General features: G+C 39.6%; 1 protein-coding gene across 2 annotated transcripts in view; it reads left to right on the plus strand.

Annotated features, from left to right (window-relative positions):
• Positions 1-20,161: 20,161 nt before the first annotated feature.
• Positions 20,162-27,803, plus strand: part of SNAP25 (synaptosome associated protein 25) — a 78,965-nt gene continuing 71,323 nt past the window's right edge. For both annotated transcript variants that reach the window (XM_024559791.4, XM_024559790.4), the window contains exon 1: positions 20,162-20,308. The gene's annotated coding sequence lies outside the window, so the exon portion shown is untranslated. The remainder of the gene's footprint in view (positions 20,309-27,803) is intronic.

A 27,803-nucleotide genomic window follows, 5' to 3' on the forward strand; every position in this document is an offset into this window, starting at 1 on the left:
TGAATTTCAACTCTTTTTCACACAAAAGCTAGAGTTTTGATTTAAAAATCCTACAAGATCACGTCACTCCCTGCTTAAAATCCTTCAAAGACTTCCCATTGCAATTAGAATCAAAGTGAAATTTCTTATTGTGATGTAGAAAGTCTTATATGACCTAACCTCTGCCATTCTTGTCACTCTCCCTTTTTTAAAATATATTTATGGATTATGCTATTACAGTTGTCCTATTTCCCCCCCCTTCACTCAACTCCATCCTGCCCACCCCCTCCCTCCCACATTCCCCCCCTATAGTTCATGTCCATGGGTCATACTTATAAGCTCTTTGGCTTCTACATTTCCTACACTATTCTTACCCTCCCCCTGTCTATTTTCCACCTATCATTTATGCTATTTATTCTCTGTACCTTTCCCCCCTCTCTCCCCCTCCCAATCCCCTATTGATAACCCTCCATGTGATCGCCATTTCTGTGGTTCTGTTTCTGTTCTAGTTGTTGGCTTAGTTTTCTTTTGTTTTGGTTTTAGGTGTGTTTGTTAATAACTGAGTTTGCTGTCATTTTTACTGTTCATATTTTTTATCTTCTTTTTCTTAGATAAGTCCCTTTAACATTTCATATAATAAGGGCTTGGTGATGATGAACTCCTTTAACTTGACCTTATCTGAGAAGCACTTTATCTGCCCTTTCATTCTAAATGAAAGCTTTGCTGGATACAGTAATCTTGGATGTAGGACCTTGCCTTTCATGACTTGGAATACTTCTTGCCAGTCCCTTCTTGCCTTCAAGGTCTCTTTTGAGAAATCAGCTGACAGTCTTATGGGAATCCCTTTGTAGGTAACTGTGTCCTTTTCTCTTGATGCTTCTAAGATTCTCTCCTTCTCTTTAATCCTGGGTAATGTAATTATGATGTGCCTTGGTGTGTTCCTCCTTGGGTCCAGCTTCTTTGGGACTCTCTGAGCTTCCTGGACTTCCTGGAAGTCTATTTCCTTTGCCAGACTGGGGAAGTTCTCCTTCATTATTTGTTCAAATTAGTTTTCAATTTTTTTCTTCCTCTTCTCCTTCTGGCACCCCTATAATTCGGATGTTGGAACATTTCAAGATGTCCTAGAGGTTCCTAAGCCTCTCCTCATTTTTCCGAATTCTTATTTCTTCATTCTTTTCTGGTTGGATGTTTCTTTCTTCCTTCTGGTCCACACCATTGATTTGAGTCCCAGTTTCCTTCCCATCACTATTGGTTCCCTGTACATTTTCCTTTGTTTCTCTTAGCATAGCCTTCATTTTTTCATCTAGTTTTCGAACAAATTCAACCAATTCTGTGAGCGTCTTAATAACCAGTGTTTTGAACTGTGCATCTGTTAGGTTGGCTATCTCTTCCTCGCTTAGTTGTATTTTTTCTGGAGCTTTGAAGTATTCTGTCATTTGGGCCATTTTTTTTTTGTCTTGGTGTGTTTGTTACTTAAAGGGGCGGAGCCTTAGGTGTTCCCAGGGTGGGGCGGGGTAATGCTGGTCCCTGCGCTGTGAGGTTGTATGTGGGGGAGGGGCCGAGAGGGAGTAATGGCGCCTGCTCCACTCTCTGCCAGATTTCAGTCAGTCCCTCTGCTACCCACAATCAAATTGGGCCCCTCTGGTGCTGGTTCCTGAGTGGGTGGGCTTGTGCACGCCCTAGGCCCCTGTGGGTCTCTCCAGTGACCTCTCCTGTGAGGCTGGGAGCTTCTACTGCTGCCGCCCCAACCCCCACAGATGTTTTCAATCAGAGGTTTGAGGCTTTATTTCCCTGCGCTGGAGCCCTGTGTTGCATGGTCTGCTTCGCTCCCCGCCGTACCTCCCGGTTTATCTGTGCACGAATGTGGGGCCACGGGGTCTACTACCTGCTGTTCTGCCTGCCCCGTTCTCCGCCACTCTGAGTCCGGCCCTCTCGGTTTATCTGTGCGGGAACGTAGGGCCGCAGGGTCTGCTAGTGGTCAGACTACCTGCCCCGTTCGTCCCACACTCTGCCAGTCTCGGTCCTGCCACAGCAACTCGAGTCCTCTCCGCCCCGGCTGCCTTTCTCCGCCCCTCCTACTGGTCTGGATGAATGTTTATTTTTTATCTACTTGGTGTCGGACTTCCTTGCCGATCGATTTTCTGTCAGTTCTGGTTGTGCGAGGAGGCGCAGTGTGTCTACCTACGCCACCATCTTGGTTCTCTCAGCACCTCCCTCTTAACAGAGAGTAAAATATTTCTCAGAAGATTGTTAGTTACATTTTATTGGTTAGAATTTGATCCCACTCCCATTTCTATACAAATCATTTTCAAAGAAGGCCAAGATAGACATCTCTGGTTTACATTCATCACTATTTGTCATCTGGGCTAGGCTTGTTGCCACACAATGCATCACAATTCAGTACCTGTGACGGAAGGGGAGAAATGGTTCCTGATCATGCAAGCAACAACACATGCCACAGCAGTCTATTGCCCTGTGTTCTCTTATTAGGGGCCTACTCCTCAGTCCCTCGATCCCAATGATTTGTTATACTTTCCAGGAGAAATAATTCCACTTTATCCTGGAAAGTATAGGTGTTGTTCATTGAGACCATAGACTGAGAAACTTGGAGTTTAACCTGATGAAACTCATGGTCATCAAGGTTACAGCCTACTTTGCTCAAAAATTGATGAGCCCACATGTTGTACCCAAGGAATTGCAACCTGTCACCTCCTGACAATGGATAAACAAATATCAGGCATAGTGCAACAAAACCAAACAGTATGAAGCTCTGTCCTGATGATAAAACTAAACTTGTCCTGATTAATCAATCCAGCCATGTTTAAAATTAAGTACCTTACAAACAACCTAAAAAAAGGCTAATATCAAAATAAGCAATTTTTCATTAAATTTCAATGTTTCTTTCCTCATAAAGACAATGTTTATTTTCTACAAAACTCAATCTGTATGTTTCTGTTTCACTGGCCATCATGCAAGAGTTGCTGAAAAGTATGTGTAGATGGATGGAGGCAAGTTTGACCCAGTGCAGCCAACCTTGACTGAGACTTGGGAAACTAGATTCTAGTTCTGGCACTTCCAAAAACTGACTGTGTGAACTTAGGCTAGTCAGTTCATTCTTTTTATGTGAGATGAAAAAATTAAATAGATTGAGAACTTCCTATGTTTTAAAATTCACTGATTATATCTGATCTCCAAGCTAAAGCTAACTGGACAACATATTAGGAAGGGTAATTGACATCAACAGTTATAACAAACAGCCCCCAAATTATACCAACTTAACAGTAAAAGTTCATTTCTTGCACAATAATCCCATTGGATTCGTGGGTCTTTCCTGGTATCACTTCCAAACAGTGTTTCAAGGGTGCAGCTCCATTCATCTCATGATGATCCTCTGCATTTGGCCTCGATGGTTCCTTTAAGAGAAGAAAAATCAAGATGAAAAAAAAAAGGAGTTTTCATAGAGGTATGACTATTTGGCCAGACACATTGGCCAGAACCTTGTCACATGGTCTCAGACTAAATAAAAGTGAGACTGAGGAATGTAGCCTAGTGAGATTAGAAAGAAGCAATACAATTGGTGAGTATTGAGCCAGTCTCTGCCATAAACATTTTTGGAAATATTTCTTTCTTTGAATCCCAAGTAAGTAAGGGGAATATTAATCTCACTTTCACTATTTCCATGTGTCACTCCTTACCTTTTGTTCCCAAGCACTTCACGCTACCTGTTTTTATCATAAATTAACTGTTTATATGTCTCTTTCTAACTGTTGGCCAAAGCTGCCTGAAGAAGGAACATCTCTGTGCCCTGGGGGCTTAGCACATATTAAGAACTGGAGATCCTGGAAAAATCAGAAAGAGGACATATCCCCAACTGCACTGTCCTTGTGATGGTGGCCGTGAGTGCCCACTGCCACATATCTATATTGGGGAGGGGAAACCTCTAGGGTCAGCAATTGACTTCTGTGAATATATTTGGTGTGAAGTTAAAATTATGTTTAATACCCTAGAAAATTTGAGGAAAGAGAAACTGTCACTTCACAGAAGGATAAGGAAGATTTACTGAAATGGGATAATGTGGAGGGTAAAACTATTCACTTTGATCCCCATTAGTAATGGGGGTGTCAATTAGAGGAAGTAACAGAATGATTGTAAATCTCAGAACTTTTCCAGCATAAGCTGGAAAAAGGACCTTTCAGGACCTTTTCTTTGATCACCTCAGGCCACCTTCTTGACCCCACAGACCTTACCAGGAAAGGGTATCAGGGCCACCATGCTGTCTGACAAAATAGTTCCACTCTATGATCATTGCTGACTGTCCTTCCACCTGTCTCATAGTCCAACACTGCCAGCATAGCCTAATCAGTGTCCACTCCCAAAGCAATTCTGCATCTTTCTAGGATCTTAAGATGCCCATATGCCAGAATTAGAAAACATCCCAATGGCAGTCAGAGGTTTTCGGCAGACAGACCAGGGACATACATATAAGCCTTCTTTTTTTCGGATTAAGGATGAATTATCATTTTTTCTTAATTCAATAATAATAAACATTTGTTGAAAGTCCAGCTTCTAAAACTGTGCTATTCAATTGAGTAGTCACCAGCCACATGTGGCTATTTAGATTTAAACTTAAACTAATTAAAATTAAACAAAATCTATTTTTAATTATATTTTATTGATTATGCTATTACAGTCGTTTCAGTTTTCCCCCTTTACCCCCCTCCACCCAACACCCCCCTCACTCAGGCAATTCCAACACCATTGTTCATGTCTGTGGGTCATGAGTATAAGTTCCTTAGTTACTCCATTTCCCACACTGTACTTTATATCCCCATGGCTATTCTGCAACTACCTATTTCTACTTCTTTTTTTAAAAAGATTTTATTTATATATTTTTAGAGGGGGGAAGGGAAGGAGAAAGAGAGGGAGAGAAACATCAGTGTGTGGTTGCCTTTCACACACCCCCAACCAGGGACCTGGCCTGCAACCCAGGCATGTGCCCTGACTAGAAATCAAACCAGTAACCCTCTGGTTCTCAGGCTGGCACTCAATCCACTGAGCCACACCAGCCAAGGCTTATTTGCACTTCTTAATCCCCTCACCTCTTCACCCATTCCCCTGCACCTCCCTCTAATCTGGCAACCATCAAAATGCTCTCTGTATTCATGATTCTGTCTCTGTTCTTCTTGTTTGCTTAGTTTACTCTTTAGATTCAATTGTTGATAGATATGTACTTATTGTCATTTTATTGTTCATAGTTTTAATCTTCTTCTTTTTCTTAAATAAGTCCCTTCAACATTTCATATAATACTGGTTTGGTGATGATGAACTCCTTCAGTTTTTTTCTTGTCTGGGAAGCTCTTTATCTGTCCTTCTATTCTAAATTATAGCTTTGCTGGGTAGAGGAATCTTGGCTGTAGGTCCCTGCTTTTCATGACTTTGAATATTTCTTATCAATTCCTTCTAGCCTGCAAAGTTTCTTTTGAGAAATCAGCTGACAGACTTATAGGAACTCCCCTGTAGGTAACTAGCTGCTTTTCTCTAGCTGCTTTTAATATTCTCTCATTATCTTTAACCTTTGGTGTTTTAATTATGATGTGTCTTGCAGTGGGCCTCTTTGCATGCATCTTGTTTGGGACTCTGTGCTTCCTGGACCTGCATGTCTATTTCCTTCACTGAATTAGAGAAGTTTTCTTTCATTAGTTGTTTAAACATATTTCTAGTTGCTTGCTCTTTTGCTTTTCCTTCTGGCACCACATGCGGATGTGGGATTAGCCCATTTTGCATCTCCTACCAGTCTGGATGGATGCTGGCTCTTTAATTCTGTAGTTGTCAGACTTTCATTCAACTCGATTTCTGATAGTTCTGAGTGATGGTTGTTCTATAGTTTCACTGTAATTTTGATGTGGTTGTGCAAGGAGGTTAGCTGTCATCTTGACCAGAATTTAAAATTAAACGAAACTTAAAATGCCATTTCCCAGTCACACTAACAATATGCCAAGTGCTAAATAGCTCCATGTGACTAGTGGCTACCTTATTGGACAATGTGGCTATAGAACTTTTTCTGGCCTCACAGAAACTTATACTGGACAGCACCACTCTAGAAACTGCTCCCATATCAGTGTGTCCAGCTTTCTAGGTGAAGTTATCTCAACTGTATTTGGTAGAAAATATGATAAACATTTTTAGGAAGTCAAAAGATGACCTATATTTTGCAAAAATTTAGAGGCATGCAGCTTCTTCAAATCAATTTTTCACATTTGAAAGGTCAGTCTACCATGGTAAGCTAAATTTCACATCTCTAATATGAACAAATTCTAGCTTCCTGGAGTTCAGTGATTATTATAGATTAAAGGTTTAAAAATACAAGCCTTACATCTTCTAGATAAAGAGAGAATACAAGCAATGTAAGCCCCCCTTTCAAGTAACAACAAAAACAAGAATAAACTGGAAAAGAACCTTACCTATTTTTAAGGGAATTAACTTCAGGTATTTATCATTTTAAAGAATAAAATTCAATATTACCTTATTCAAAGCAATGAAGCATATATATATTCCTTATACATGTTAACCTGTAAGATATTGCATGACTTTTTACCCAAGGGAAGGAGTTAGTCAACCCAAGAGGAAAATGAATTGTCCAGCATCCTACTTCATTATTGTCTCAGGAGAGGCAAGGACCCTACCTGACCATCAGAGAGGCCATCTGGGCTAGTTGTTAAAACTGTTTATAAAACCTCTAGCTCTACTTCTCCAGGAACACAAAAGACTCTACTTTCCCACCGCATTAAGTAAGAGAGGCCAGATAACTTGATTTTCACAATTAAATATGAGCAGGAGTGACATATGTCTCTTCCAGTGGAAACATTTACGTTCCTATGCTTGGCTTTTTCCCCCTTTCCCCAACACTGACAGTCATAGAAGCCTACACTGTAGTGTTCATCAGTGGAAATCCGTTAGTGATTATAATGGAGAAAGTTCCTGCTAATCTGTATTGGACAAAAAGCCAGTAGAAGAATAAACTTTTGTTAGGTTAAGCCATTATGAACATGAGGGTGTTTATTATTGCAGTATAATCTAGCCTATTCTGACCAATACATCATCCAAATCCAAGTCATGTGCTTAAAAATATAAACAATGCAGAGAAGGGTTTTCAGGAACTACTATAAAGGACACATGGACAAAACGAAAGGGGAGGGTGGAAGCAGGGGAGGGAGGTGGGTTTGGCTGGGGTGGGGTAGAGAGGTGGGGAGAAAATGCAGACAACTGTAATTGAACAACAATAAAATAATTTAAAAATAAAATATATATAAACAATGGATTTTGAGTCCTTTGTTTCTATAACTAAAAATGGAAAAGCTATAACTAGTGGGACCAAGAATTAGAGGCAAGGGATCACATTTGACAAAATTTATCCTCGGCCTGATTTCCTATAGGCATTAAATGTTGGAAGAAAAATATACCTTGTCTGTGTGAGTATAAATATGTAGAGAGGTTTATTTAAAGTCTGCTATAAGCTTTTAGGCCTCTTTTCCTGCCCAGTTGAAGTAAAAAAATAAATAGTATATTTCTAAGATGCCTTTTTTACAAAAGCCTTAAAATCTTCATTCCCCTATTTGTAGATATGCTGCTAAGAGATTTTTTTTTCTCTAAGAAATAAATAAACCATCAAGATTAACATCCAACTTGCTGAGTCACTTGCCTTCTGCTTGAATTTTAACTACAAGGATCTGAAGGCAGCAGGAAGAGAGAGAAAGAGAGAGAGAAGAGAGAGAAGAAACATTAAGTCAAATGGAAAATTTTGGCTAAGACATCTATTTTCTTACTCTGTAGTAGTAGCCCCAAATGAAATATTTTAATAAAAACAGCAAGGTTTGACTGGGTTTTATTGGGGGAAAGAACAAGGTCATTAGAGTGAAAAGACCTAAGTTTTTTCTTTCCTAAGGCCTCCAGTAAGCTGTCTGATTTTGACAAAGCCAGCTTACTTTTCTGAGTCACAGTTTCCACATTTATAAAGAGGGAATAATAAAATTTACCATATAAATTGGTAAGGGAAGATATAATGCTATAAAATATATTGAAGGACATAGGGAAGGGCCTGATACCAAGCAGAAATCATAAAATGTTTCTCTCTTCTGTCATTCTCACATCATTGATTTAATTCTTCCGGAAAGTTTCTTTCTCATAAGGCTTCTTGAAGAATAGCTGTAGAAGGTCAAACTATAGTTCTAATTCTGCCACTTATTGGAATACTGTATGTTTTTTACCTTCCTTATTATTTAATAGTCACATAATTCTATAGGTTTATCCCCATTTTTGAGAGGAAATAGAGGCTTAGAGAGAACTAAACATTTGCCTAAGTTCATGCATAGAATCTCTTAGTAATCTATTGTCACAATAATTTGCATCGCATGCCTCCCCCAAACTCAGTGAATCATAACCACAGCCATTTGGTATGGCTCATCAACCTATGGGTCAACCAGGCAGTTCTGCTGATTTGAGCATGCCTCAGCAGGGCCCACTCATGCAATTGCATTCATTTGGGGTTTGAAAGTCTCTCTAGTCTATAGCCAAAAGAACAATAAATGTCTGGCTCCTTTACTGAGTAAAATGCTGATCATAAGCCAGCTAACTAATCTCCTTGAACCCTAAGCTAGGAATTTCCTTTGCTCCAATGCCTTAAACCAATATAGGACTGGAGTAAGGAAATGCTGAAGTCCATGGTTCTGATGGAAAGGCTGCCTCCATCCATATGCTATCCCTGAGAGAGGTGACTGATAGCAAGACAGAGCCTACTCAGTTCACACAGACCCTTCCAACCCTCACCATTCAAGAGAAGGGCAATCAAGATGGGAATTCACCACAACTGGAGATGATTGAGTGGCGATGTGCTAATACTTCAGCACAACCCCACATCAAAATGTGGTCCATGAACCAGCAGTATCAGTACCACTTGAGGTACCACTTGGACTTCACCCTAGACCTCCCAAATCAGAATCTAAGAAGCACTGCTTTAGCAAGAATCACAATAGGAAGACACCACATCTGCAATCAGATTTGCTCTTATAGGTTAGTTAATCCATCAAGCCTCAGCACCTTGATGAGCCTCTAACTGCCCACACAAGCTTTAAATGCCTTCACTTGCTCCACTGGCCCCACTCTGGAATAAGTGTGTTACTTTTTCTTGTTCAGCACGCATCCTCTTTCTTGTTTACCTCATTCTGATTTTTGTGTGGGTCTACTCTCCTTCCCCACTCACAGTGCATATGTTTTGGATGGGGCTTCTCATGGTTCTGACCTAGGCAGAATAGCCTTCTAGTCACAGTGGTTGATTGTGGCGTGTGACCCAGGCTGGCCAATGTAAAAGTAGTCAGGGATTTTTCACTATTGGGAAAGTGGTGTGTTTGTTGTTGTTGTTTTGTGTGTTTGGTTTTTGCTGGTAACAGGAGATAAATTTTCAATGGCACTGTTTGAGCACCTGAACTCAAACTTTCTTGAAGCCAGACATGACCCAGACTTTTAATTTTGTGAGCCATTATGTTCCCTTTTTGCCTAAGGTATTATGATCTGGATTTCTATACCTTGCAAACAAAATAGTCCTAAAATACAAAGCTGCCCCATGTTCCATCTTGTTGATCTCACACAACTCCTAGCTCAGCTGCCAGCCTCTTTAATTCCTATTTGATTTTTAAGTAGTATCTATCTCTTTATTAATATTCTCTATTTAGTGACTCATCTTCCTAATGTTTTTCTTTAGTTCTTTAGACGTGGGTTCTTTTAGTTCTTGAATATATTTATAATCACTGATTTAAAATTGTTCACCATTTAGTCCAATGCCTAGGCGTCCTCAGGGGAAGTTTCTGTTGATAGTCTTTTTTCTTGCTTATGGACCAAATTTCTTTGACTGTTTCAATATTTAGTTAAAAACTGGACATTTTAAAGAGTATAATGTGGCAACTCTGGAAATTAGATTCTACCACACACACACACACACTCACCTCCCAGCATTTGTTGCTGTCACTGTTTATTTGTTTTTTTGTTTAGTAAGTTTCCTAAACGACTTTTATAAAGTCTGAATTCTTTGTTGTGTGTAGCTGAAGTCTCTGCTCAGCCACTTAGTGATCAACTAACGAATGAATGGATTTCCTTAACCGCCTTGCACCAATAGGTCTCACAGTCTTTGCAGAGAAGCTCCGTCTGTATATTAGGATAGTGTTTCAACCCTCTGGCAAGCAGTTCACCATAGTGCCTTAGTCGTTGCTTCTTGCTTATGCAGTCTAAAGGTCATAAGGAGAATAGGGCCTTCTCAGTAGAGTGCTGGAAATATATTGGAGCTTTTTGAAGCCTTTATGGACAACTCATTTCTCAGCATTTCCCTTTAAGTTTTTAAAAAAGATTTTAGAGAGAGAGAGAGAGAGAAAGAAAGAGAGCAAGGGAAACATTGATGTGTGAGACAAACATCAATAAGTTGCCTCTCACATTTACCCTCAAACAGGGGGCCTTGCCTGCAGCCAGAATCACACCATGACCTTTTGGTTTGTACAATGACTCCCAACCCACTGAGCCACACTAGTCAGGACCATTTTAAATTTTTTTTATCAGCCTCTTGTTTTCCCCAACTATTGTCACTGCCTCAGGCAGCTGCTATACTAAACATTTGCTACTGATTATTTTTGACAAATGCCCTGGGAGAACACTGTTGAGGCTGATTGAGTTCTGAGTCATGTCTAAAGAAGAAAAGCCCTGAGGGTGGAAGTTTCCAGAAAACTTTTAAACAGGTCAAGTAGTGACAATTCCCTCCGAATGAGAAGCTCCAAACAAATAATTGTCATCTCCATTGGGATCTAGGCTCCTGATTTCAAGGTTACTATAGAGCCAGGAAAAGGAAATGGTAATAGGGAAAGTCAAGTGCCACAGAGGTACAGGTCTATTCTTGGATAGATTCAGATTTTTCTTGAATAAATGCTCTTCAGATAGTTGCAACCCATAGGTTAATTTCCAGAGTTCTAAAAAATTTATTTTGACAATTTTTCATGATGCTCTCATTACCTTTAAGGAGGAGCAGATTGTGGAGGTCCTTATTCCACCATTCCAAAAGTGGCTCTCCTATAGCCACAATTTTGTTCTTAAAGTGTTGACTCCAACATGCTTCCTGTCCAGATGTCAGCTCTCACATCTCACTTTTCAATTTTAATTCAGACTCTGTCCTTAGCATTGCCCAGAAAAACAAAAGGGGTTAAATACATTTCAGAGAATACTTTCTCTTCTCCATTAAAAGAGGATGTCAACAGATAAACTGAATAAACAAGTTTTTAGAACTTCCAAGGTATTGTGAGATACACACTGCAGGTAGAACATTGAACCAACATTGTTACTTATATGTATTTTGAAATAATTTTAATATATCTATTCTTTTTAAGAAGGGTAATATAGTTACATGAAAAAAATTAATAAAATCATGCAATTTAGTTTTTAGCCTTTCCCCAAAAGACCATCTTTAAATATTTCAGTTTTAAGTTCTTCTTGGTGTTTATAATATTAATCTTAAATGATATACTTCTATCTCTTGATTTACCAACTGTGGACAATATGTATTAACTCTCTCTTTTAAAGATTAGAGCGTGATCTAATTGACTCTTTTTTCCTTACTTGAAGACTCAAACTTGGTTATAAATATTAATTTTTAGTTTTCTGTTGGTTAATTTTACAATTTACATATAATTTTATGTGTAATCATATAATATAATTAAACTTTATTTTTTATTCTATTGACTTTATACCAATTCTCTTAACCCTTTACCATGTAAAATGAGTAAATTGGGGCTTATACATTAAATAACACCTTTTCACTTTGTACCCTTCCCAGCCCTCTCTTTTTACTAGCATATTACAACAGTTCTACCACCACTTTTATATGTTAGGCCTTGTAACATTTAGATTCGATTAGGTAAAGGTCATTATTTTTTGTGCTTGATCTATAGCTTGATTATAAACTTTAAAAATCAACAAATAGCATTTACAGCACTATGATTATATAAGTACTATTCACTGAAGAAGGAGGTAATGAATTCTTATATATTCCTATGGCACTAAATCTTCACACAAATAAAATAATGAGAAAAAGGCACTTGGAATACTTTCTTTGAGCTCTATCAGAAATTGCTCAAAATTGTGTCATAGTTGAACCAAAAATGAATGGGATAGCTTCTGTTTTTCCTGGCATTTATTAACCTTTTTTTATTGCTGTTAAAAAACATCCATGTTATTGTCAGTCTAATACTAGGATCATTTACCTTTTAAATAACGCTATTTGTTAAATGATCTAATTTGAACTGATTTACTTTTATACTTGCTTCCCACCTTTGATTTTAAAAAAGAAATCCTACATTAGTTCTAATATTTACTAAATTCCTTTTCTTCTTACACTTTTGTGAGTTACTGTTTTAGCTGAGATACAATCCTCAGACAATGTTTTTGTTTGCAGAAGGAGAGCATAGAAAGTAAACTTCCTGAGTCTGTGTATGTTTGGAAATGTCTTTATTTTGTCCTTTATTATTTATTAACGTTTTGGCTTAGTATAAACTTATAGACTAAAATTATTTTTCTTCCAAAATTTGAAGACTATTTCATTGACCTCTACCATCTGGATTTACTGATGAGAAGTCTGATGTTGGTGTGATTCATGTTTCTTTTAAGCAACCATCCTTTTCTCCTCTATAGAAGCTCTTAAAATCTTTCCCAAAGAAAGTGGGAAATTATTAAAAAGAAGCATATGTATTGTGTGGTCCTAATTTATCAATGAATAATATTTAATTCATCATATTAATGGCTGAGTGATAATTTAACAAGTCCTGGTATTTAAAAAAATGAGGAGAAAAAAGGAGATGACATAAGAGAGTCTGATTATTATTGACTGTAATAGACAGTTAACTGACTGTAATAGTCTATTTTATAAATCAAGAATTAGCAATGTCTGTCTGTTATTTAGAAACAAAAAGAATTTACCCACAGGAAAAGCTAATGTCATTGAAAATTTTTGTCTTTTGGAAGAAAATGTAGATAAAAATATATACAAATATATGACTTCAAGATGAGAAAAGTTCTATGAAGAAAAATAATTCAGGGTAAGAGACTAAAGAAATTGGAGGTTAGTTGGTTTAGCTAGTTTAGATTGTCAGAAAAGCCTCTTTCGAAAAAGTAGCATTTGAGGAAGTGAGACTTGAGAAGTCTGGGGAACAGTGTTTCAGGTAAAGACAATAAATACGCAAAGATTCTGAGGTGGGAGTGAGCTTGATTATACAATGAACAAGAGACCAAAGTGATTGTAATGGGATAAGTAGGTGTTGGGAAATGAGTTTAGAGAGGTGGCCAGGAGCCTGATCTTGTAGGTGAAGACAAGGATTTCTAAGTGTTATGGGAGCCATTAAATATTTTTGAGAAAGAGTTATCTTTTAAAAGTATTATTATGGCAGCTATGTGGCAAAATAGGGAATAGGAGACACATTCAGAGGCTACTGTTACAGCCCAAGTAAAACATGACTTAATTACTTAAACAAAGTAATTTAAACTTGAAAACATTACTTAAACTAAGGTAGGATCTGTGGAAAGTTGAAAAATGGTTGGACTTACAAAATGTATTGAAAGTAGAGCAATATTTGCTCACGGGTTAGATGTTCATGTAAAAAAGATCAGTGAAATAAGACAAGATTTTCATCCTGAGGAAAGAGCTACAATTTACTAATATAGGTAACACTGGGAAGGGGAGCCATTTTGGAGTTAAAAATCACGAATTTTACTTAGTACATGATAGCTCACATGTCCACATTTGCTTTATATTAAGTGCAGGTATTGAGTAAGAAGTTGAATTTTCATACAAGCTGGAGTTCAAGAGATATATCAGGACTGAATATGTAAATATCAGAATATTAACATAGATGGTATTTAAGGTTCTAGAATTGGATAAAATCACCAAGAAATGAGAGTACAGATATTCAGAGAAGCCAGAAAAAGAGAATAAAATTAAGATGCTTCTGAGTGGTAGTTTAGTAACAGGGATAATTAATGATGTTATTAATTACAAATCTAAGAAGAGGAGTAGAGGAAATCAACTGAGATGCTTTTGATCCTTCCGATGAGAGTATTCAGTAAGAAGCTAGAAATATGACTGAAGCTCATGAGAGAAGATGGGACTGGGAATATAAAATTAACAGTCATACATATATAAATGATGGTTAAACTCAAAGACATAAATCAGGTTTTTTTTTTTAAGACAACATGTAAACAGAGGAATGGGACATTGGGTTCTCTTGATGTACCATGGTCAGTACATGGAAAATCAATCAGAATTCTCACATGTTAATTATAATTTATTTTTTAAAGATTTTATTTATTTTTAGAGAGAGGGGATGGGAAGGACAAAGGAGAGAAACATCAGTGTGTGGTTGCCCCTTGCATGCCACCTACTGGGGACCTGGTCTGCAACCCAGGCATGTGCCCTGACTGAGAATCGAACCAGCGACCCTTTGGTTCACTCAATTCACTGAGCTACACCAGACAGGTATATTAATTGTAATTTAAAATAATAATTACTATTATACATACCTCAGAAGATTATGAGAATAAAATGAGATCATGTGTGACAGTGTTTTAGAATTTATTAAGGGCTGCGTAACTGTGATCTGTTCATACTCTTCTCTTGGGTTTAAGAGTACAGAAGTTTTCATGGTGGAGAGTCAGGACATGTTCCACAGACATATGGTGCTCCAAGAGAGCTTGTGTGGAGCTCAGGGAAATGTCCAGCTTAACCTGCTGAGCACTACAATTTTTCTGCTCCAACCCATCTGCTATGGAAAATGAGAAGCCAACAAAGCAGGAAGAGAAACAGAGGTGAGGACACCTGATAGAGCATTTGAAGAAATAAAATGATTGGTACGAAGTGTCAGGTAAAGCCAGAGGTTAAGAAAGATGGAAACTCATTGGATTTGACCAAGACAGCACTGATGCTATCTGCTGAGATATTAGAATGTGCCTTGCTCAGCCTGGTGCCTGTTAGCTGACAGAACTGCATTGCCCTTCATGGTCAACACTAATAGAATGGTTCCAAGCCTCCTTGCTCTATTCCCAGCCAAAATCCTGAATTATTCACCTCAACCCATCTCAGCCTGATTTTCATTACCAGAGTTGTTGGCCCTTAATATCAATTTCTACTTAAGACCTCATATCATCCCCTCAGAACCAGTGGTCAACATTACTGTTCTCTTATTACTCTGGGCTGACTCTCTCAAGTATTTCTGAGTGCAACTGATGACCCAGTTCTTATTTATGCTTCTTACTAGGTACTGTTCTCTGAATTCCCTCTTTGATTATACTCAGCACTCTTCCTTTGAATAGGTTGCATCCATTTACTCCAGGTAATCATATTGCCATACTAGATCCCTCTCTTGCAATTAACCCCAACCAAACCTTGTGGTCAGTGTTCCATAAACTCATCCCATTAGCAAATGGACCCCTAGAGCTGCTTGTGAAAAAAAGTAATACACAAACCACAATATCTCGAAGCAGATATTATTGTCAGACTAGATCCCTCTTTTGGGATTCACCCCAACCAAACCTTGTGGTCAGTGTTCCACAAACTCATCCAATTGGCAAATGGACTCCTAAAGCTGCTAATGGAAAAAGGCATACACAAACCACAGTATAAGGTCTGTCCGGAAAAAGTCCAGCCATTGTAAATATAACAAGACTGGTTTGCGCGACATCAATGTAAACTGGCAACCAAGGAGAGTGGACTGGAATGTGCATGTGTGAACAAGGAGGACTTCACTGCACCAGTCAGTGGGGGGTAGACAGCACTGAGTGAGCAGTGTATTGTGTGGCCATCACATTCAAAATGACTGAATGAGTAGAGCAATGAATCTGCACCAAATTTCCCGTTAAGCTTGAACATTCCTCTGCAGAAGCTATTCGGATGATTCAGAAGGCCACAGTTATGGGCATCTGGTGATTGGCAGCTTCATCATGACAATGTGCCTGCTCATGCATCATATCTCATGCAGACATTTTTGGCAAAACATCAAATCACCCAGGTGCCTCAGCCACCTCTACAGCCCAGATTTGGTGCCCCACAACTTCTGGCTTTTCTCAAAAGTACTTCACAATTGCCTTGTGAGTTGGTTATAATTATTGTCTCAATTTTACTTATGAGATAACTGAGGTACAGAGAGGATACAGAGCTAATATTCTTAAAAGACTTACTGAAGGAATACTATGATCCCTTACGAAGAGCCCTTTTGAGGTTTGCTAATTTTAGCTACTACTTTCTCCTTCCCTCTATCCCTAATTGTCACAGGGTTCTTCCTCCCTTCTTGACCACAGGCCTGCTTCAGCATCAAAGAGGTCCTAAGATGCATTCATATACAGAAGAGAACCTATAATTTTGACACATTAAGGAACAGGAATGTGGAAGCGCCCAGCCTCTGACTGCTGAATGCCCTCCTCCTTCCTTCCTGCAATACTGTTCTTGTAAAATACAAAGTGTTATTTAAAATTCTGGGTGTGGCTTATTTCACTTAGCATAATGGGAGGGGAGAGTTGGGAGAGGGGTTTTCAGGAATTACTATAAAAGACACATGGACAAAACCAAAGGGGAAGGTGGAGGTGGGGCAGGAAGGTGGGTTTGGCTGGGGTGGGGTGGAGAGATAGGGAGAAAATGCAGACAACTGTAATTGAACAACAATGAAAAAAGTTAAAAAAATAAAAGTAAAATAAAATAAAATAAATAAAATTTTGGGTGTGCAGTCTTATTTTTTTCCTCAATGTAGCAAGCCAGAAACTGAAACCAATATTCCTGGTTCTTTTTCTACTTCTCATGAGATATGTCCCTACCTCAGAGGCTTCAGGGAACAGGGACAGCCTAGGCAGTTTAGATCTAAAGCAGTTAAGCTCTTGACAGGCACTATTAGGTCATTATCTGTAAATGGGGTAGGGGTTCTGGTAAAAGATGAAAGAACTATAAAGAGAAAGTGACAAAAAAAAGTCATGTGGAAAGCAAACCAAGGAATCAAAACAGTTGATCTGTCAAATTTTATATTCCTCTGTTCAAGACTTGTGCCCTCACAGTGTGCTGAAATATTGTCACGGGATACCAGGCATGTCTCAAAGGAAGATCTTGGAGAGGGGGGTTCCGAGCTGGGCTCTTTCTAAACTACTTGCAAATTGACTTTGGAAAAATCATACGATATTTCATAAAAGCTTTTATTATTATTCTTTATGAAGTTGTAATTATTGATTCAGCCATGAATCTTGCACATTACCTGGGAGATACAAGCTAAATATCTTGTATCTAGAGCTATAATACTTTGAGGCATGGTGTATCAGAAAAAGCTTTCAAACACTGAATTAGTATAGTGCAAATCTCCATCCAGCACAACTGGTAATTTTCTCATTACTCATCAAATGAGTTCCTAAGCATTAGTTACTCTACATATTGCTTCTCTGAAGAAATAACTCACAGGCAGCTAAATCATTTCATGGTAAATTTTTCATCACTTTCCTTCTCTGTGGGATTTAGGGGTTTATAGACCCTGAATAACATGAATCTGCTGGTTCCCTATTGGCAAGGATGACTATGGATTTTTTTTAAAACAAACATTGAGAAAACCCTATGTGAAAAATCTCATTATCATATTAAAACTATATTTAGGGCTATGTGGTCGTTGTTAGTAGACTTATATATATCCAATGCTTATGTTTCTCAAATTAGCCTGCTACCTTTCCTAGAACAAGAACCTCTCGAAGAGCATTATTTTTAACACAAGCACAGGAGAGTGAAAAATGCTGCTGCCACCATGAGATAATCTTTAAGGGCCTGTAGTATTTTCTGTGATGCTTTGAATCAGCCTCGTTCCTCTTATCTACAGTTTTTTAAAATGTCAGTGTGGAGGATAAGCAGTTGAAAACTCTGAATTCCAAGCCATCCTCCTCTGTGACTGCCACATAGCTTTTGCCTGCAGGATGAGAATACATCACTGACATAGTTACTTTTTTGCTTTTTTTTTTTAATTCTGGAAAATCCCCCGCCTCTTCCATTCCTTCACAAAATTTTCTACTAAATGACTTTCAGTCTGAGGGCCATAAAAATGTTTTATTTCTCTCCCCACGGCAGGCTTACTCGCCTGAAGCCTCTGCATGCTAAAAAAGTGGCACATTTTTAGAAAAAATCCCGACTGTAAAGGATGTTGTACTGACATCGCATTCGTGGCCACTTCTCCCAACCTGAAAGTAAGAACCATAACTAGGAGTTTTATTGGCCAATAAGTGGCTAAGGACCTTGCAGATTTTGTTTTTTGTATAAGAATCCTAAATGTTTAATAAATATTTAAGCAAACAAATTTCAGCAACATGCCTTGTTTTAGGAATCCAGCTTTAATAAAAATTCAAACACTACTTGTTAACTATTATTGAAAACATTAATATTCAAAATACCCTTTGGGTCAGGGAATCTTTAAGAAATAATGACTTCTACTTATGTATTCAATTAAAGGCATCCTTTATTAAATTCTTATAGTCTGTTGGCTCTAATCCTTCCCCTTCCCACCCCCACCCCCCTTTACAACTCTGCTTTCCTGCTTTCCTCGGATTCATTCTAGTTGTCTCTCTCTGCCTTTCCCTCCCTCTTTCCCTCTCCTGCCTCTCCCTCTTTTATCCCCCTCTCTATTATAGTGTGCAAACCTAAGCTGGTTCTCAGGCCAGCGAGCACGTGTGTGTGGTGGGAGTGTGTGTGTTGGGGTGGGAAAGGAAGGGGTGCGTTGTTTTCCTGGACCGGAGACAAGGATTTTCCGTCGCCTAAGAGAGGCCATCAAGTTTCAACATTGCAAGGCACGACTCCTAACCACGTCCTTTCCGGAAAAGTACAAACAGTTCCTCAGCGGAGGTCCCCCACCTCCCACGCGCTTCCCAGCTCTCCCTCCCCTCGGAGAACCCCGCGACAGCCTCCCAAACACCTGTGAATCATCCAAAAGGCTGCCACCGCGGAACATTTGCATACCCCCCGCGCCTAAGGCATAACAAAGAAGGGCATTAGGATTACTGCTTTATGATTATTATTTTTAATCTGTGATATGACCACACAGGTAGCCTTTCTTGCCCTCGCCCTGTTTTGAGCATCAGAGGGCTCCCAAGCCAGCCTCCACTAGTACCCAGGTTTATGACTGAAGGAACCACCAGAATTTCGTGGCTTCCCAGCGACACTTGAACCCGCAGCCCTCTGCTTTCCCCGCACCCCGGAGGTCTGGACGGTTTTATAAGGCATGTACGCGCCTCTGTGGACTAGTCATAAGAAACTCAGCATAAAAACCCAGGCTCCGATTGCAAATGCACCCGAAAACAGCGTCATCTATTTTGCCTTCCACAAACAAGTCTCAACTCTTAAGCCTTGAACTCCAGCAAGCCCACGCTGTTTGGGTTAACTACCCTTCCCTCCCCCTCCCCCTCGCTATCGCTCAGCGATTACTCTCTGACGTACTTTAAAATAACGCGTGTGAGTCCCTCTCTCTCCACTGACCACGTTAATGCCAACTGCAAGCCCTCGGTGCTGCTTTGATAAAAGGAAGAAATCACTCATAAAAATAGCAACCCACGTAGCCTGTCCATATATGGAGCTGGTGAGGGTTGACAGGGATGCCCCTTCAGGCCCTTTTCTTTGGAAAAAAAGAAACTGTAGTTGAAATCGGCGCGTCCCCAGCCCCCGCCTTCTACTACTCCTCTACCCCCCCCCCCATGATTCAACCGAGGAGTCAACTCAGCAGGGGAAATTTTTAAAATATATAATCGCAAATATATCATATACACGCATACACATATCACACACACATACACATACATGCATAACACATATCAAAACAATAACAGAAAACCAGTCGCGAGTTAAAAGTGTTTGTCCGAGACCGGGTGTTAAAATGGAGTTACAAGAGTCGTCCTGTTCCGGTGTTTATAAAAGACTAAAATACGAAGGTTTGCAGTAAAGCGTGGAGAGCTGAGTCAAGCGCGGGGCACCTCGCGGCTCCTTTCGTGCCACCCGCAGCCTCTCCCCTCCCCCCGCCCTCCCCCCCGCCCTCCTCCTAACACACTCCCCCCGCCCCTCCAGGAGGTAGCTATTAAAAGCTGCTGACGTCAAAGGGGACGGCCATCTTTGATGAGGGCACAGCTCAGGTTGCATCGAAGAGGAAACCTTAGCGAGGTCAGGCGCTGTCTTTCCTTCCCTGCCTGCTCGGCGGCTCCTCCACACTTGCAACCTGCAGGGGCCGGACGAACACCACTCTCTGGAGAAGCCAAGGTAAGGAGCCCGTTCCCCAGGTCGTGGAGCTGGCTGGATGGCAGCACACCCAGAGGGGACCACAGCTGGTAGACCGAGTGAACTTGGGCAAATACAAGTATTCGTGCACCTAGGGTGCGGTATTCCGTGTGTGCGCGTTGGCTGGACTCCCGCCTGGGGTTTTATAAAGTGTTTTCGAGGTGAGCTGCTTGGGGAAGGATGAATGGGGACGCTGCAGATGCAGCGATTGGGAGGAAACGCAAGGATACGTACTGAATTAATAACTTACTCTTTTGAAACAGTAGTGGGATCCTCTCTTCCATTTTGCGATGCAGTCTTCACAGATGCTTAGGCTGCTCTTTTTTTCTCTGTAGATCAAAATAAACAAACCCTGTCGTTCTGACCCTGTCATTTTGACTGTTGACGTTAGAGCGCTACTACCCAGGGAAGAACTGGGGGAAGGCAGGGTGTGGGCGCTGGAGAGGCGAACGGAGAAGCGGGAGTTCCCGCCGCGGACAGGCTGAGCTGCAGCAGCGACAGCAGCTTCCATGACCCACGGACTTGATTTATGCCGACTGCTCCTGGTCCACTGCGGGCTGTCGGGAGGCGGGCGGGTCGTGCTGGGTGGGAGGGCTCTAGGGAGAGCTGGCGAGGGTGGGCTCACCTTGGGGACTGCAGCGACCGCACTCAGCACCCTGGACAGCAATATCGAGGAACAGCGCTGGCACCCTCGACCTTTCAGCACCGCGGACAGTGGTCCGGCCGCAGTGTTGCATCTGCGGCAGAGATTCCTGGCCAGGGCTAGATGTTCCAGGGCTGCAGGCCAAATTGCCTCTCTGAGACCCTGGTCTTACAGAGACCCCTAATGAAGCAGACATAGTAGGTTACAAATACAGGAAAGAAAAAAATAAATCCTGCCCGCAGGGACTACTTTGCAGGCAATTATCTGCTCTCATCCCCTCAGCTCCTGGGGAAGAAATTTTATGTGTTGCCCTGTTCCCACATTTTTAGGTAGGAAATAAACACATTTTGAAAACAATTTCTTCTCTTACCCTTCAGTTATATATCAAGGGTTTTGTTTGTTTTTGTTTTTATCAAAGACTAGATCTGTCTGTAAATCTTGGGTGGTTATGAATGAAGTACATAGAAAGATTCCAATACAATCTGTTTATGGGAGAGATATATCTCCATATATATTTCTATTTGATAATAATATAGGGCTAGTTGAACTAAGCAGAATCAACTTTAAGAATGAATCCCTCCTCCTCTTCCTTCTCCCCCATCCTTATACTTAGACATGAAGCCAGTCACACAGCCAAAAGAAAGAATACATCTCTAAGAAATATTACAAGTCCTATAGGGTATAGGTTTAACCTCTTTGGCCATGGTTTCAGAATGAGTAAAAGTATTTTCCATGGACATTAGTTATCTCTGGTGATAGTTTCTGATTGTGACAACATTAAGACTGGCTTTCCTTGGGAGAACCCAACTGTGTCCTTCAGGGTTATGTGGTGAAATGACCATGGTATTAGGCTGAAATTGGACTCTGACCTAAAGATCTACTGCAGTTTCTGTTACAGCACTGCGGGATTTTGCTGAGACGATGACAAGTACTTTAACCATTTTCTACTCCGAGGCTTGGAGCCTCTGAGTGAACACAAATCATCAAAGGGGTATTTCCAGCTGTTTGCTATAGATAAAATTTGCATTAAACGACCAGGAGCAAAATTGGACTATCTGAGTAGTTGCTAAATAAGAGTAACAGTGTATTATGTAAGGGTACATACGACGCATTAAAGAAATGCTACCACAAGATCCCCGGAAAAGCCTGAAAATAAGGTCTTGTACTGTGTTTAGTTAGTTATAACTCCAATCATTTATGTACTACAGATGCCAAAATTCCCTGTTCACATACAGAAGGCGCTTTTCTCAGCTATTTGTTTCTTAGTTTTTTTCTTTTTATGAATAATTGTGTAATTCCATGTAAATATATATTAATTTGTTATTGTATGTGGATGTGAAATTATTATTCAACAGTATTTAACTACATGGAATAGTTTCATAACTCTTCAATATGCAGATAAAATAAACAACTGTATTTTAGTGATGGGAGGATGGGAGAAAAATGGGTAGGAGTTATCAAAAAGCTTTGACTTTATGCTGCATGTCCAGACAGCTCTCTGCGTAGTTGCGTCAAATGAAAAACCCTAGCGCTACCGGAATTGCGTGCTTGGACATTAGTAATTACTGCTGGGTTTGTTTTCTAGTGGAGGACTGGGGTGGGGGTGGTGCGGAGGTAGAAGACTGCAGTGAAGCTGGCAAAGGGCACAGATCTGGGAGGAAGTGGCGATGTGCACAATTATGGAGCTAATTCTAGAATAGCTTACTGAGAAATTAAAGAAAAACATAATTGAAGCATGAATTTAACACTTACATTATTGATAAGCTTCAGGGGAAAAAATAAAGAGATTTCCTGTTTTAAGTTTTGAATTTTAAAAATTCAGGGTAATACAGAAAAAAGAGGCAGGGGCAGATGGACTTAGGGATGAGCCAGGAAATATTCACGCATACCTTCCAATGGTACCTGCCTGCTTGCTCATTGGCATTTTCTGCAATACCACGTTGGCATTCAGAATACAAAATAATCATCTCCTTAACCTCTCCACAGTAAAATCTCTCAAGAATTCACAATTTTATTTTTGCATTATTAAACATGCACAACTACACATGCACCAACACAATACAAACTCTCCCTTAATTAGCTTGTCTTAAGACATTCCTAAGCTCTGGGAGTTAACCCTGAAGTGATGGTTATCAACCAGAAGATTGATGTCTCTGCCAGTAGCACCTCTTCCCACAGCAACTGGCCTTCTTCGACAGAACACGTAGGTTTTGATGATGAGTAGATATGAGAGATAATTTGAGAAATAAGTTGAGAGAGGAGACATGAAGGATAAAATAGATAAATCTGCTTTTGAGATGATGTACTGTGAATAAAACATTTTTCCCACATTATGGAGCTGCTTTACAATGCTATAAAGATAAGGAAATTGGTGTTTACAGCCCCAGTGCTAGATGTGTTTCTGCAGTGTCATCCCTTGTCAGCAGGGACCAATCTGATAGGAAGATATTGATCAAGAAGTGAGCACCAGATGCAAACATGAACCCCCTGGAGGGTATAAAGTCTCATATTTATGTGGTCCTTGACCTCAATACATTTAGCACTAGTAATCTTAATGAAACAATAAATAATAAAAATTAATAATACCAGAATTAAATGAATTAAAACAGTAGAAGAAAAATCATGAGGGACTATACAATTATATGCCAAGTGAGTGTGACCAAAACTAAGGAATGTAAATTCCGAGGACAGTAGACTCATATGATTTGAGAGAGGAAGCAGGACTTGAGCTAGCCTTTGGAGATTACAGAGAGGGGGGAGGTCTGCTAAGTAAAAGTTATAGCATAGGCAGAACTAAAGTTAAGCAAGCCCAAGTTATGGTCAGTAAATCCTAAAAATGCCCATCTGTTTGGGTGGAATGTGAAGCTAGTATAGGAGAATATGCTAGAACGAAGAGTTGGAGCCTTCTGTAGAAGGCCTTGAATACCAAACTGAAGACTTGGTACTTCATTCTCTAAAGTTGATTGCTGAGCAGAAACTGAGTAGGTCCTTTTTAATATCTAGGAATTGCTATTGACAGAGTGGATGAAATTTGCATTCTTCCAGAAATAGAGAGAAGCAGTCGGTATTGTAAGGGATGATTAATATTGAAAAAGAATCAGTCTTCATTTGGGCATCTTTTAGGATCACTCTTCAGGATACAGATAGATTATAAGTCTTACCCAGAAGTTAATTGTAAGTTTTGAGTTTTTCATTACGAACTAAAACAAATTATTCAAGATGAGCCCCTACTAGAGAGAATGAAAAGCACATCAGGAATTTGGTGATGAGAGGTGCCCAGAAGGTACACTTGAATAATAATTATGCACAACACTCTCTTGCACCTTCTGAGTATTCTACATTGCCACATACACTGACTGGGTGGATTAAAAATATGCCAGTTTTTCTGTGCATGTTTCAGGCAACATGATACATAGAACCAGCCCTAAGTGGCTAAAACTAAAAAAAAAAAAAAAAAGTAGTAAAATTTTGGAAGACTGAGGTGAAATTGGCATTATATCCTATTTCTTTCCCTACCACCCTTGCTGACTTTTGTTGATTACCCTCACTGTAGGGCTAGCTTGAGATCTGAACTATACCCACTTCCTTTTTCATCTTTTACTCTCACAGCAGAGCTTCAAAATTCAAATGCTGAAGGAACTGCTGAACCAAAATAGTCAATGGCTTCGTGTGGAGGAAGAAATGGCAATTGCAGGCATAAATCTTGTTGCTATTTCAATTCTGGCTCTGAAGTGTCAAGGGACTATTCTCATCTGTTCTTTACCAAAACGCTGGCAGAAGAGACATCCTTAGGCTAACATTTTTATTTTCAAGCTGACTCCCTGGGGGAAATCTGGAGGTAGTGTCATTTGATGCTATAGGAGGAGGTCATACTGGTACGTATTGTACTGAGTGCAGAGGGCTTTCCGAATAGCAATTAAGAGGGAGGGAAGAGATGTGACATAGCAATGAAGAAGGAGGACATGATGAGTCAAGAAAGAGTTTCTTAAAAATCAGTCTTATAGGAGTGAAGAGACTTAAGAGAAATTTCAAGAGAACTCCAGCTACACTATGAACTCTTTAAAATTGCTAATATTGCTGTAATGATTGTAGCTTCTCATTTCTACATAATTTTTTCACAAGGATCTCAAAGCACTTTACCTAGTACAAAAGTCTAAGAAGTTTCTGATTTCTAAATGAATGAGGACAACCATAGTTGTATGAGTTCATGTACAACATCAGGTAACATTTGGTGAGCCATAAATCTGATTTAGAAAAATAGAAATATCCAAAGCAGTGGATAATCAGAATAGGCCTGTCAAGGAGAAGTGGGAGCCCTAATTCTGAAAACTTTTACCTGTACTAGCCCACTGAATATTCCTAACAACCTTGTAGCTAGGGTACTATTATTATTTTCATTTTATGAATAGGGAAGCCGAGGCAAGGAAAGTCTAAACAACTTGCCTAATATCACAGAGCAGAGCCAGGATTTAAACATGGTCAATCTGACTCCAGAGACTAAGCTCTTAACTACATACTGTGCTACCTTGCATCATCCACAATTTTCATATTGGCCAAAGGAGGCACAGAGAATGTACATAATCTTTTCGCAATTTCTTTTTCCCCTCAGTTGCACATTAGGGAGTGATGGCAAAGGATGCTGATCAGGAGTCAGGAGACCTGATGTTAGCCCTGAAGCAACTGCTTGTAATTTCCTGTTTTGGAATCACGCCATCTTTAAATACGTCACTCAACTACTGTGGAACTCAGTTTCTTAATCTGCAGAATGACAGAACTGGACTAATGTTTTCCAGTATTCCTACCATTCAGAAGTCAATGATACCGGTGTGAAAACCCCGGGTAATAGGTCTGGGCCTAGTGACCTGATAGTCTCAGCTGGCACTGCCTTAATACTTGCTTAGTGACTGACCAGACCCCCTCTCCCATCATAGGATTAATTACATTCACAGTTTCCCTCTTCCTCAATCTCTCTTTCTCTTTTTTCCCCTCAATAACTGCTTCACCATCATCTTTCTGAAGCTTTTCTGATCAGACTTAAGTCCTGTTTTCCCCCCCAAAGCCCTGATCTGAGTCATCACTGCTTTGGGGAATCTCCCATCCTTCCCAATCAAATTTAATTGCTGTCTGGCACTGACTATTTTCTACAACTTGCTTAAACTTTTTATCATTCTTTTTCAGTTAATTAACTATTTTTGTTCTAGACCCCCTTTTGATCATCTCCTGTAACTATTTTAAGTCTGAATTAAAGTAGTTTATTAGCTATTTCCTCATTCCTTTTATTCCTCTGTCACTTTAGAAAAGACAAAACAAGGTTTTATAAAATCTGTGAGCTCTTAAGTACTTAAAAATTAATGTTTCCATATGACGTGAATCACATGATATTAGTAGCTAGCTGAAAAACTAGCCAAATCTGGAGTAAGGGGTACATGGGGTCGATATTTCAAAACAGCTTTAAGGATAAAGGATGAGGAGAGAAGGAAGTTTTAAAGCCTATGAGTTTCAAAGTTCAGAGGCTAGAAATTGGTGGTACGATACTAATTTAATTTATACTCACATGAGAATTAATTCACATGTTTCAGAAAAGCCATGTTTTTGTTGCTGCAACCCCATTTCTACTGCAAATTTTAGCATTTCCCAAAGTAAAGCATGACATTACAATAGGAGGTTAATATTTTCTTACTGCTGACTCACAGAGGTTAGCCATCACTAGTGATTAACTGATGCTCAGAACAAATCTGTATTCCCAAAAAGATGAGGGAAAACCTGTTTAAAGGATTTTCCTTTAATGTTTCCTTTTAAATGCTTAAGTATCATTCTAGAGAAACTCCAGAGAATTGCCATGCCTGCAGCGATTGATGCTGAATGACAACTGCACTAGCTTTATGGATTGCTTTCTTTGGTCTGTATAAATATCTTTGATCCTCTTAGTTAATTAAAGCTGAATTTTGATGCTGTGAAGGAAAACTAAAACAATTCACTTCTCTTCTCTTCTGTGTTTGGGTTTTGTTGTTGAACTGATTTAGTTTCTACTACCCAAAGATACCTAATTCTCATGTCTTAAATGGAGACTGTTTGCACTTTCTGCTGACTCACCTCATCTTGTCTTCCAAGGTGGTCCATTTTATACTTGAAGAAAAAGTTATTTTCCTGCTAAAAAGGTAGGTTCTATAAAATGACCATCTGATCTCAGCTTCCCCATCACTTCCTATGTCCAAACTAGTCACAGATTTTGAACTTGGGAGATGACTCTGCAGGCCTGTAGGCTTGTATTAGTGCTTCTGTCCTTTGCTGATGATGGCATGTAAGAAAATGAAAGTCTCTTAGGTGCTCCCTGAGTCCAGAGTCACCCTGCTCTCCTTCCTCATTCTTATTTTAGAGAAATCTCTCAGTTGAGCTTTGAGAGTCTCTCAAATTAGAATTCCTTTTTCATGGCAAATCTCAGACCAAATTGCTGATCTCCTTTATTCTATACATCTTGTGTACAGTTTCAAAGAATACTGACTCACAAATTGCAAAACAGTATATTTCTTATACTTCCCTGCAGTTAGTCTGTGGTTGGTCTGACAGCTAGCTATAGGTAAATCACACGCTGACTTCTCCATTGATAAACAGAAAGTAGAAGGAAATACCAATAAGCCTTCTAAAAAAAAAACACTGACAAATTATTTCAATAGGCAGTAGTGCCATAGAGTGAATTTTCCTTTGAATAGGAAAGTTTATTATAACTTCACTGTAACACTAGAAATCAAGGCAGTGTTCCTGATAAAAGCCTGAGAAATTGTTGAATTCCAAGGTGACTGTCCCTGTATTCCTCAAACATAAATCACCTATTAT

This window comes from Desmodus rotundus, chromosome 6, assembly GCF_022682495.2.
Source record: "Desmodus rotundus isolate HL8 chromosome 6, HLdesRot8A.1, whole genome shotgun sequence".
In the NCBI taxonomy this organism is placed as follows: Eukaryota; Metazoa; Chordata; class Mammalia; order Chiroptera; family Phyllostomidae; genus Desmodus; species Desmodus rotundus.